This window comes from Zootoca vivipara, chromosome 10 (genome assembly GCF_963506605.1).
Source record: "Zootoca vivipara chromosome 10, rZooViv1.1, whole genome shotgun sequence".
In the NCBI taxonomy this organism is placed as follows: Eukaryota; Metazoa; Chordata; class Lepidosauria; order Squamata; family Lacertidae; genus Zootoca; species Zootoca vivipara.
This window is the reverse complement of record NC_083285.1, coordinates 40,598,757-40,610,783: the sequence shown is the minus strand read 5'-3', so window position 1 is coordinate 40,610,783 and position 12,027 is coordinate 40,598,757. Positions and strand designations below refer to the sequence as shown.

Here is a 12,027-nt window from a genome sequence, read left to right as displayed (position 1 = left end):
CTTGTTGCTGATGTTTGCAACACACCATATTTTTTGCTCCATAAGACGCACCTGACCAAAAGACGCACCTAATTTTTAGAGGAGGAAAGGCGGAAAGCCCTGGGTCTTTTGGGATCAGCTCACAGTTCTGCAGCTTTTTTTGCAAATGGGAAAAGCTCCATTTTTTGAGGATCAGCTCAAAGTTGTGCAGCTTTTTTGCAAATGGGAAAAGCCCCATTTTGGGGGGCATCAGCTCACATTTGTGAAGCTTTTTTGTAAAGGGGGAAAGCTCAATTTTTTTTAGGATCAGCTCAAAGTTGTTGAGCTTACCTTGCAAAGGGAAAAAATCCTGTTTTTATGGGGTTCAACTCACAATTCTGCAGCTTCCAGACAGATAATCTGATTAGATTATCTGTCACATCTTGCTGGGGAAACAAAAAGCCTCCATCTGCAGAGCATTTAACAATGGAGGCCCTGGCAAGGGGACAGGGCAGGACTGGGAAGGGAGCTAGCGTCTCTTATTTCCCTCCCCGATCTCTTGCAATCAGCTGCTGAGTGGGTTCCTTTCAACACCCTCTTTCCCTCTTGTTAGCCTTTAGCTCTTTCTAAAAACAAAACAAAACACGATCTGCCTTTCGCCCCTGTGCAATTTGGCTCCAGGGACCACACATTCATTCCATAAGATGCACAGACATTTCCTCTTACTTTTTAGGAGGAAAAAAGTGTTTCTTAGGAGAAGTAATATTATAAGGACAAAGGAAGAGTTTTGTCGAAGCTTATTTTGCTGCAATACAGTGGTACCTTGGTTTATGAACACAATTGGTTCTGGAAGTCTGTTCATAAACTGAAGCGAACTTTCCCACTGAAAGTAATGGAAAGTGGATTAATCTGTTCCAGGCGGTCCGCGGAGTACTCAACCTGAAGCGTACTTAACCCGAAGCATGGGTGTAATTGGTTCCGGAAGTCTGTTCATAAACTGAAGCATTCATAAACTGAAGCGAACTTTCCCATTGAAAGTAATGGAAAGTGAATTAATCTGTTCCAGATGGGTCCGCGGCGTTCGTAAACCGAAAATTCGTAAACCGAGGTGTTCCTAAACCGAGGTTCCACTGTATATGAATATGTAATGCTTGGAAAGGGTACATAAATCCAGAGCACTGATGCTCCGTGCTCAGGCTTTGTAAGAATACTCTGCTGTGCCTAATTGCTGTCAGCAATAAACTTACTTTCTATTTCTTCAACTTCTGAGTTTGTGATCCTTGAGAAGCCATTGTACTAAGGTTCCCAGGTGCCATGCTACATTTCTGGTGCCGTGACTCGGATCACGTACCTAGGAACACACCACACACCAACTCACCAAAATAACACAGGCCACCTCTTCTCCAATTCCCACACATTGAGTTCATAGGAAATTGCCTTATACCACTGGTCCATCCATCTCAGTATTATCTAGACTGACTCCAGGGATGGAGCATTTTGTATGCCTGTTAGGGAATAAATCTGGGGTCTTCTGCATGTGGCACTATGGCTGATCTGTGGCTCTTCTCTTATGATTTTGTCCAATAAAAAACAAGAACAAATATAAATGGTTCTCTCAAAACTTTGTTGAGGAAAGGTATACAGGACGCATGTTTCAAGGCCAAGGCTATCTCCAGTTGCATCCAGGATGTTCCTGACAACTAAAGCCAATATAGATAAACTTGTTGATGATTACAGGATTTTCTTGGAATATTTGCATCCTAACTCTCAATTTCAAATTGTAGCTGATTTGTCATACAAGAACTGGAAACTGGATTTGTCATACAGATAAATGTTACTTCATTGTCCGGCCTAAACAAATCCCAGGTGTCAGGTTGTGCAGGCTATGTGTTATGATACTAGTGCTTAAGATATTAAACAATTGACACATTAAGCAGTTTCCTGAACAATGCCTTTGAGTTCCTTAAAAACAAAACCTTCATACTAAAAAAATCTAAGAACCTGTTCTTTTTCTAGCATTCTCCTATTTAATATTCACTAATGAAATATTTTTTTTGATAAATTCTCACTATTAATAAATTTGCTTACTACGCAAACTTACTAATTTAGTTATTACATTTATACCCTGGTTTTTTCTAAGGAGCTCAAGGTGCCATACATAGTACTTCGTCTCCCTATTTTATCCTAAGAAGTATGTGAGATAGGTTAGGCCAAGACACAGGTACTGATCCTAAGTTACTCAGAGATCCTCAACTGAAGAGCTGCTGGAAAAGGAAACTTTAAAGAAAAGTCCATACAACTACCTAAAACTGGGAACATTACCTGATGGAACTGCTCGGACCTTTAAAAGGATAAACAAATTGATCATCCTTCCCCGCCTATGCAATCAATGATAGCAGAGGTACTATGTCTTCCGACTAACTGGATCAAAGTAAAACCCAGATCAGAGCAACCTGAAGGCCTCCTTGATCAGTTGTTGTCATTATTATTAATTTGTTAGATTTATATACTAGCCTTCATCAAAAGATCTCAGGGCAGTTCACAAGATAAAACTACAATATAAAAACACAAGTACCAGTAGTTAAAACAACAAACCAGTAGTTAAAACAACAATAGCACCCTCTCCCACAAATAAATTAAAAAGGCTGTAGCATATTAATCAGTCAAAGGTCTGGTTAAAGGGGAAAGTTTTTGTCCGGCACCTAAATATATATAACGAAGGCATCAGACGAACCTCCATGGGGAGAGCATTTCACTAATGGTGAGCTGCGACGGCACTTTTTCCCCTGGCGCTGTTGGGCCCACCCTCACTGAAATGTAGTACACCCACCTCATAGAACACCAATTCCACGAATTCTTACAAACTACCCCAGATTATCTTGTGTGGGACTTGTGTGAGGGGAAACTTAATAATTTGGAGTCTCAGGCAGAATTTGATCAAATAAACAATAAAAAAGTCATTAAACAAAGGAAATTTATGACACAAGTGGGTCAAACATAGGATACTTCAGATTATGTTATTCCACTTCAGTTCTTTTTCAGTTGTTGCACAGCTGTTGCCGCTGAATTCTTTGGTTCTTAAACAAGGGGGTACTTCCTATCAGTTACACACCCCTACTCCTGAGGTACTCCAAGAAACAGACTCAAGGGATTACCACACCCCTCTTAATTGGTTTGGGAGTCTTCTCTTTCTAGAAGAATCTCTCCCTTCTGGCTGGAATGAGTCCTAAATATTCTGTATTCTCACATCTTCTACTTCTCCTGGCTCAGCCTCAGCATCCCAGTTAACTCGTGGTCTAATTACTCCTACAGAACGCCACACACTGTCCTTCACACTAAGCTCAGAGACTTCTTTCTCTAGCTTTTGATATATTCCTGAGAGTGGATGTTTCTACCCAGAAAAACTCTCTCTCCTCTCACCCCCTACCTATCTCCCAACCTACCAATAGTCTCTCCAAAATAGGGTTGCCAGACTCAATAGAGGCCAGGACTTCTGTGCCTTTAATTGCCCTGCTCTCTTTTGAGTCTGGAAATCTTAAAGAGAAACCAGTAGACCCTTTGATTGGAAATTAAACAAAGGGTCTGCTGATTTCTCTTTAAGGTTTCCAGACTCAAAAGAGAGCAGGGCAATTAAAGGCACAGAAGTCCTGGCCTCTATTGAGTCTGGCAACCCTACTCCAAAACATCCCCTTTTCAACTCCCTCTCCTGGAACCCCAGCCAATCTTAACCTACCATTCATTTAACCATTTACTGGCAGCGAAAAAGAAAAACACTTGTTGACCCAACCTGCCCAGCAAAAACAAACTTTTCTGTCACAGGAGCCACTGCAGAAAAAGCCTGTTTCACGTTGCCACCCTCCAGACTTCTCATGGAGGAACATGAAGAAGGGCCTCAGATAATGAACATAAAAGCCTGGGTTGGTTTATATGGGGAGAGGCGGTCCTTGAGGTATTCCGGTCCTGAGCAGTTACTAGACTGCAATACACAACACTAACCAAAAAAAGTCCAAATAGAAGGAACCTGAATGTAACATCACTAGTAGCGTTATCTGAAGATTTGCAAGATGAAATTACTGTATTTTTTGATCCATAAGATGCACCTGACCATAGGATGTACCTAGTTTTTAGAGGAGGAAAACAAGAAAAAAAATTGCTTTCTGGAATTGTCCTAGGCATAGCAGCCAACTCCTAGAGGCCTAAGTGCCTTTGCGCCCCCGCATTAAATATTTAAGGAAGCTTCTTTTGCAAAGGGGGAAAGCTCCATTTTTGAGGATCAGCTCAAAGTTGTTCAGCTCACCTTGCAAAGGGGAAAATCCTGTTTTTATGGTTCTGCAGCTCACAGTTCTGCAGCTTCTTTAGGAAAGGAAAGGGACCTTTCTACAGTTTCCAGACAGATAATCTAATCAGCCAGTCACATGTCGCTGGGGAAACAAACAGCCTCCCTCTGCAGACAACAATTGAGGCCTAGGCAAGGGGCCGGGGCTGGCCTGGAAGGGAGCTAGCTCCTTTATCTCCCTCCCCTATCTCTTTCAATCAGCTGCTGAGCGGGTTCCTTTCAACACTCTCTTTCCCTCTTGTTAGCCTTTAGCACGATCTGCCTTTCGCCCCTGGGCAATTCGGCTCCAGGGACCACACATTCGCCCCATAAGACGCACAGACATTTCCTCTTACTTTTTAGGAGTACTTATGAAGCGAAAAATACTGTACTACCTATTCAAGATAAGTAATGTAACAACTTAGGTAATGATATAACAAGAATAGGAAAGGAAGTGAAATAGAAAGATGCAAAATTTTAGTTCGTAAACCATTAGGCAGGAGCGAGGGAAGTCATTAGGCTCAGTTGAGCCAAAGAGATTTAATAAGAGGATATGTTACGCAATGCGATTATATGTAAAACTAATAAAAATATTATATATACACAAAGAAAGAACCTGAATATAAACACCAAAATGACGGTAATCTAGACTAGAGAGTGCAAAATAGATTCTGCATTATATTCATGATCTTCTCACAAAGAAGGACAGACTCACAAAGGAGTTTAGGACAGGCAATCAACGGGCAAGTTTTTGTTGGCATCCTTCTGTCTCAAGAGAGTGTGCCTCCAAGGGGTAAAGTCAAATTGCTGTGTTAGCAGAACCAAAGTGACCTCCCGGTGCACAAGCCTGGGCCGGGGGGGGGTGTGTGTCTTCTGCACCCATAGGGAAACATAACCCCTGCACAAACAAGGATTGCCTGTACATTAAATTATAGAATCTCTTCACTGATGTCTATGAGCAGCTCTATCTTCTGCTCCCAGAGTAATTTAAAACTAAATGACTTTGGATAGAAATGGCTTCTAGCCAAACAATGAACTGATCTTTTCTACTCTTTTTATGTTTTTGTCTTCCGGTTCCAGCCACACAATTCTACTCCACTGCCCCCACACAGTGTCTGAGTCTCCACAACCCATCCTATTGAGTCATTAAATGCTGGGGCAGGGTCCCCCCTTCCCTTAGATTTGTTCCTGACTATTTTTGAGCTTCTACATACCTCAGCATTACCTCGTCTGGAAGTACTGCTGTCTTGTGTTTCAGGAGTACAATTTTGGTGACAAAAAGCACAAGAATAGGGACACTTGAATCATCATTAGTAAATAACTAGATGACTACCCATCCATTCAACATAAATCAATGGTGTATTGTGTACTATGAAGTCATAATAATGAACCTGCATCTTGTATGATATAATCAAATGAGAGGTGATTTGCAAATATTTAGGTATGATGAGCACTACATATGCAGTCTTCGGTACACTGCATATTTTGATTCAGTCCAGAATTTTTCTTTATTACACAATACATGGCTTTTTGGTGATATAGCTTTATTAGTGACCCACTCTCCTCTCTTTACAGCTGTAGAAGTTTTCACTATTAACAGCAAGTAGTTGCTTAATCATTACAGTTTAATAAATTAATATTATAAATACCAAAGCTCAATGCAAATGACCATTTAAGGATACTGATAGACTAGCAGGAGTTCACAAACATCCAGCCATTACAACTTTCCTTTGCCTCCTAGTTCTTAGCAAACTGAAGAGCACTTTGTGGATAGGGTTGCCAGACTCGATAGAGGACAGGACTTCTGTGCCTTTAATTGCCCTGCTCTCTTTTGAGTCTGGAAACCTTAAAGAGCAACCAGCAGACCCTTTGCTTGGAAATTAAACAAAGTGTCTGCTGGTTTCTCTTTAAGGTTTCCAGACTCAAAAGAGAGCAGGGCAATTAAAGGCACAGAAGTCCTGTCCTCTATCGAGTCTGGCAACCCTATTTGTTGAAGGGAAGCAACCACCTCTCATTTTATGCTGCAGATTGTGAAGGGGTCAAGGAACAGCAGGAATATCTTGCACTGCTCAGGAGACACTCCATATTTTCTCTACCTTCTCCAAACCACCCCAAGTTCCCCTTTATAAGCCAGGACAATTTCAGAAAGGGAAATAGAGTTGGTGCAAACAAAATAATGGTGGACTGTAAACCAAACTTTGTAGGCTTCTGAAGAAAATGTGTAAGAATTTGCCATTTAATGAACCACTCATTATTAAGACACTAGTATCTACTCTTTTTTCTCTATTAAAGTTTAGGAGTCAGAAATATAGACTATTAAAGTAACAGTAAAAAGTAAAGTATGTGTTTTGTTTGTGTGTGTTTTTTAAAAAGAAAAAAGTTCAAATCCCATCAGTACTCTGTGGAATATCTAGATAAAGAGAGACATTGGGAGTGATTCAGCTGAACAGCCATCTTAAATGCCCTGTGCTTTTGTCAAGAAGGAAACACCCATTCTAACTTCACTCCGAAATAAAAAAAACATCTACAGTATTAGCTTTGGATACAATAGGAAGGAAACACCCAGTGTTAAAGGTGGGGTTTTTCGTCAAAGTTTGGCAAATTGGGAAGGGGAAACTTGCACGCTACTCAGTGTTTTGTTTCAGCTTCAGGTCCACCAGTCTAAACTGATAGAGCTGATCAGTTGGACCCTGCAACCCTTGTACGATAAATCAAAAATGTGTTCAAAATACAATCGAAATAAAAATTTTAAAAATAGTCCAGTAGCACCTTATAGACCAACAAAGTTTCTTCTGGTATAAGCTTTCGTGTGCATGTACACTTCTTCAGATAAACTGAAGCAGAAGTCACCAGACCCTTATCTACAGTGGGAGGGTGGGGTGGGGTATTTCTCAGAAGGGTAGTAGGAGATGGGTGATTGGCTCAATGGGTATGGTAAACCTGTTGACGACTTAACGACTGCAAGTAATCCTATAGGAAAAAGCAAGGGATAGTATGCAGATGACCAAAAATAGCTTTAGCATGTGTAATGAGACAAGAATCCAATATCTCTATTCAGACCAGGTCTCTTCATAGTTTTCAGTTCGGTAATAAGTTGTAATTCAGCAACTTCTCTTTCGAGTCTATTTTTGAAATTCCTTTGTTATAAGACAGACTGCGTCAGACCAACACGGCTACCTACCTGAATCTAGAATCAAAATACAATATACTGGATAAATCAGAACACAAAGCCATCTCTGTTCAGTCACGAAGTTTAGCGAGTTTGTCTGCTCTCATCACAAAGTGTAACCTACTTTACAGGACTGTTGTGAGGATTAAGTGGGAAACATCCTCCCTTGGAGGAAGGGAAGAATATAAAAGGGGTGAAATAATTCTCTGTGGGATAGGCTAGCAGTTTTGCAACTGATATTTTCCCTTTAATTTCTATTATTTTTGCACTTTATATTATGTAGTCCAATTCAGATATATAATGCATATATGCAATGTTCATTGTTCTTGAAGTAATAGTAAAACATAACACAAACTACCAAGTATAAATCCTGTTTATTGTGAACGATTCACATTGCACATCACATATCCTACTGGGCTCATTTAACTAAAAACTGAATTGGTATATTTAGTGAAAAATAAACTTTAAACAGTTGGGTGATGAACACTTCCTTAAATAAAGCATATAGACAGAAACTTGAGACATGGTACCGGTATTTCCCTCTATTCCACCTCCCCACTTGGAACCACAAAGGCCCCAGGCTCTTATACGGAAGTCAGAGGTATGTGTGCACTTCCCCCTTTCATTCCAACCCCCCTCTAAGAATCAAAGATGGCTTGATAGAGGTATGGAAGGCGCACACACTTCCTATTTCCCCATAATAACTTGGTGTGCTTGCCCATATTCCCAAGGAGGGACAGTAACAGAAGAGTATTCTTTTGTGCCCCATGGGGATCCCTTCACATGTGGGGAAACTGCACTTGCGCATGGGAGGATTATGCTTACACCCTGAAGCTTCATAAAAGACAGCCATTTTGAGCTTAACAGCAGTGCATTTTGCACTACAAAAACTGTCCAGAATACAAAGCTAGTTTTTTATGTATAAATATAGAAAAGCCACTCAAGACTATGAAACATATTAGAACATGAGAACTGGAGTGTGGTGGGATTACTTAGCTTTGATAATTTACCATTTTAGCAATAAACTAATAAATAAAAACTCCATACTGTACACTTATTCAAAGAAGTAGAATGGTCTCCCTTGGAAGGTTGTGGGCTCTGCTTCCTTAGAGATTTTAAAGCAGAGATTGGATGCCAGTCTTTTATGGATGCTTTAGCTGAGATTCCTGCATTGCAAGGGGTTGGACTAGATGACCCTTGAGGTCCCATTCCAACTCTACAATTCTATGACTCCATTAAATACATATTTTTATTTTCAATTTCCTGCACCTTCAATCTTGCAATAACTGTATGAGAGTTCTTATTAGAAAAGTTCTAATTGGGCCGTTGTGACATAATAAACATTTATATAGTGCTTTTGAGTGTTCAACAAACTCAAAATACCTTAATCTGTGATATAACCAGGCCAGACATTCTGCCACCACGTAATAAAAGTATGCTTATTTATGCAGATCTCTCATTTAATATGAAAGTTAATACAAATAGGTGTTGCTGTTATGTAATAACAAGGCTTTTCCTTCCATTCTTCAAGTACCAACCATTACCTCCTTCAAACTCTGGCACAAAATTTCTGTCATCATCACTAAGATATTTTTACTTTTACAAGAGTAGATTAAAGGCACACTCCCTAATCATGTGCACACAACAGCCTACTGCTATGTTGAACCAACGAACAGTATCTCACAGTTGCTACTTACAACAACTGATCTCCTGGATGCACATGCATAAATCGGGGCAACACACACATTCAGATTTTATTCTGTAGCCTATCCTGAGAGCACAGAAATCCTCAAAGAACTACCCTCCTGGTGGGCCATGACTTGCTTATCACATATTTGGTCCCAGCAGCAAGCCTGTTCCAAAATTAAATTTGGCAGCTTGCAGTCCATGAAACCAGAAAGGCAGAAAGGCAGAGTATTGTGCTGTCATTATTTAATACTACACAAATGGTGCTAGTGGAAAGGAGAGGCGGGTGAGAGAATCACATTTTTATGGGACATTGACATTTTTAGATCAGTGATTGTTTTTACTTTATGTATTGGATTTAGATCACATTTTCCTCTAGCACTAAAAGTATTCTGGAACTTTCTAAATGGGGACATGAAAACAACCAAGAAAAGTAACCCATCCCAATTATACTTCCTTCATCCACTTGAAATAAACATTTTAGTATGCTAACAGAACTAAAAAAGGTCCTATGACAGCTGTCTGATTAATCATAATGAAGCAGCAGCGGAATAAACCTTTCTTAAAAAAACAAATAAAGAAGAATACATGCACAGAATACTGTAAGTTAAAACACTAACCGATTGCTCCGAATTCCAGCTTATTCGTCCTCGTGCGCTTAAAAACAAAGGGAACGGCAGCTCGCTCGGAAGCCTCAGCTCCTCGTGGCGCCTCTCCACCCCACGAGAGCTAGAGACGAAGATTTCTCGCGCGCTTACGCACTGCGCATGTCCGGGAGCCAGCACTTCCTGCCAGCAGAGAGGGCTCCTCCTCCTCCCGTCCAGACAGGCGGCGCGTGGGTGGGGGTGGGGAAATAAGCAACCAGAAGCTACCGCTGGGGGCAGCAGAGCGCCGTAGGGAGCCTTAAGAGCAGCCGAGATCCGTGAGAAGCAGGTTGGAGGAATCCGGGAGAAAAGAAGAAGCCTTCCCCTCGCAACAAAACGCTGCCTGAGGTGACTGACTCCAGTTGCTTTCTGGTAAAACAGCCGTTGGTTGCCGTAGTTTCCGACACGAGCCCTGACTCGTGCCCAGCAGCCCTGCTCCCTCCCTGCCCTTCAGAGTCCGAGTAGTACCTGCGCGCGCGTCCTCCGCCGCCCGCGCTTTCGAGCTCTGCCCACGGTCGCTGCTGTTTGCCTCCGCTGCCGCCGCCGATTCAAAAAAACACAACCTACAGCATACGTTTGGCCGTTATGCAAATGAGCACCGATCTCTCCTCCCACTCCCTTTTGGCCACACCTCCTAATGGGAAGCGGGGGGCCGGATGCGCTGAGCTGCTTTTTTTTTTCCGCCGGCCAATCCGCATATTGGCCGTTTCAACAGTTATGCAAATGAACCACAATTATTTAGCATATTTTGCTCGTTGCTCCTCCCCCCCTCTAGGATTAAGGATATTATTGGTCAGCGCCCCGAGAGGCTGATAAGGGATTTAAGGTGGAACTGCAGTGCTCGCTTGTTAACTAGTGAGGACGTGGGTGGTGTTTCTGGGGCATATAAAGCGAACGGAAGTTAATAAGTTCTCCCTCTCTGGCTCAGCAGGCGCTGCTTGCTTGCAATTGTGTATGTGTGAGAATAATGGTGTGTTCCTGGAGGGAAGCTCCACCTTTTAGTCGGAGATGAGTCACTACCGTAGTCTTCAGCGCCTCTTCCCAACTGCAACTGCCAGATCAAAAAAATTAAAAGTAAAACAAGGGGCACTGCTGTTCTGTGCAGGCATAACATAAAAATGTTTGTTGTTAGGTATGTTTCTAGCAGCTGCTTTTTCCTTTTACAGTATCACAATAGTTTGTGCCCTTGACACTAAATTGGCTATAAATATTGATACTGCAGCTAGGTGATGTATCCATTTATTTTCTAAGACTACTTCCATGTGTTTTATTTTATTTATTAAGTGTGACTTTTAAATTGTTTATCCATAATTACCTAGAGATGGAAAAAAAGGTATACTAGGACATGAGTTTTAACTGTCTGTGTAAAGTTTATTATTTTAATTTGTACACTGACTTTATTTACAGGAGTTCTTTATGTTTTTCTCTGTCACAGAGCTCTCATTCCCCAGCATATGAAGTAGTTTTCCGTGCTAACAAGTCCAGTATTTTGTGAAGGAAGACAGCACAATATTTCACAAATTTTATGGATCAGGATTGCATGAATGTCATGGGCACTCGGTGGATGGTTACTGTGTCATGACTTCTGACTTGTGGTATTTTGTCAATATTTTTATTTGTCCTGAGTTTATGAACTCTCCCATTCTATTTAGTGCCAGAAAAGGAGTGCTAATCTGGCAATATTGGGGTGGGGCTGGTGCAACTCGCAGCTGCTCAGTTTTGTTCAATCCTGCTTTGGGGTGGAGGCACTAAATAAAACCATTATTTCTCTACAAATTCTGTAGTTTAGGGTTGCCTTACGTCTGGATTTCCCCGGACATATCCGTAATACCGTACTGCAGTTGGCAGCAGTGTCCAGGCAGAAATTGGGGAAATGTCCGGGAAAATATGGGCATATGGCAGCCCATGACAGCAGTGCCATTTTTGCAATTTTTCCGTAAAACTAGCTTTGTATGTGTATTTTTGCCCAAAAGGCTCGAAAACTTTTTTCACTATTTGAAATATGGCTATTCTATGTGTGCTAGTTCACTGCCATAAGCCTCACCTTCAGAACTGCCTGTGGTAATGCTGTTGTAAACTGCTCTGAAAATCATGTCAGGATGAATTCAGCCCAGTTAAGAAGTTGTAGGAGTACACAATACTGGAAAAAAGCATTTTTGGTGCACAGTGGTTGATCATGTGGAAAATACTTGAAAATCATAATTCCTGCCAGGTTCAGTATTGGATCGGCACTCCCAGCTGGCCTGCCCTATTGT

The 12,027-nt window shown here is 41.3% G+C and overlaps 1 protein-coding gene across 3 annotated transcripts in view; it reads right to left on the bottom strand.

Moving 5' to 3' along the window:
* The window catches only part of ATF7IP (activating transcription factor 7 interacting protein), a 79,619-nt gene extending 69,156 nt beyond the window's left edge, over nt 1-10,463 (bottom strand). The window contains exon 1 of one of the 3 annotated variants that reach the window (XM_060279748.1): nt 10,241-10,463. The gene's annotated coding sequence lies outside the window, so the exon portion shown is untranslated. Of the gene's footprint in view, nt 1-4,255; nt 6,088-9,748 lie in introns of those variants that run through there. The other 2 variants (XM_060279744.1, XM_060279745.1) reach the window with 2 other exon arrangements.
* Between the last annotated feature and the right edge of the window lie 1,564 nt (nt 10,464-12,027).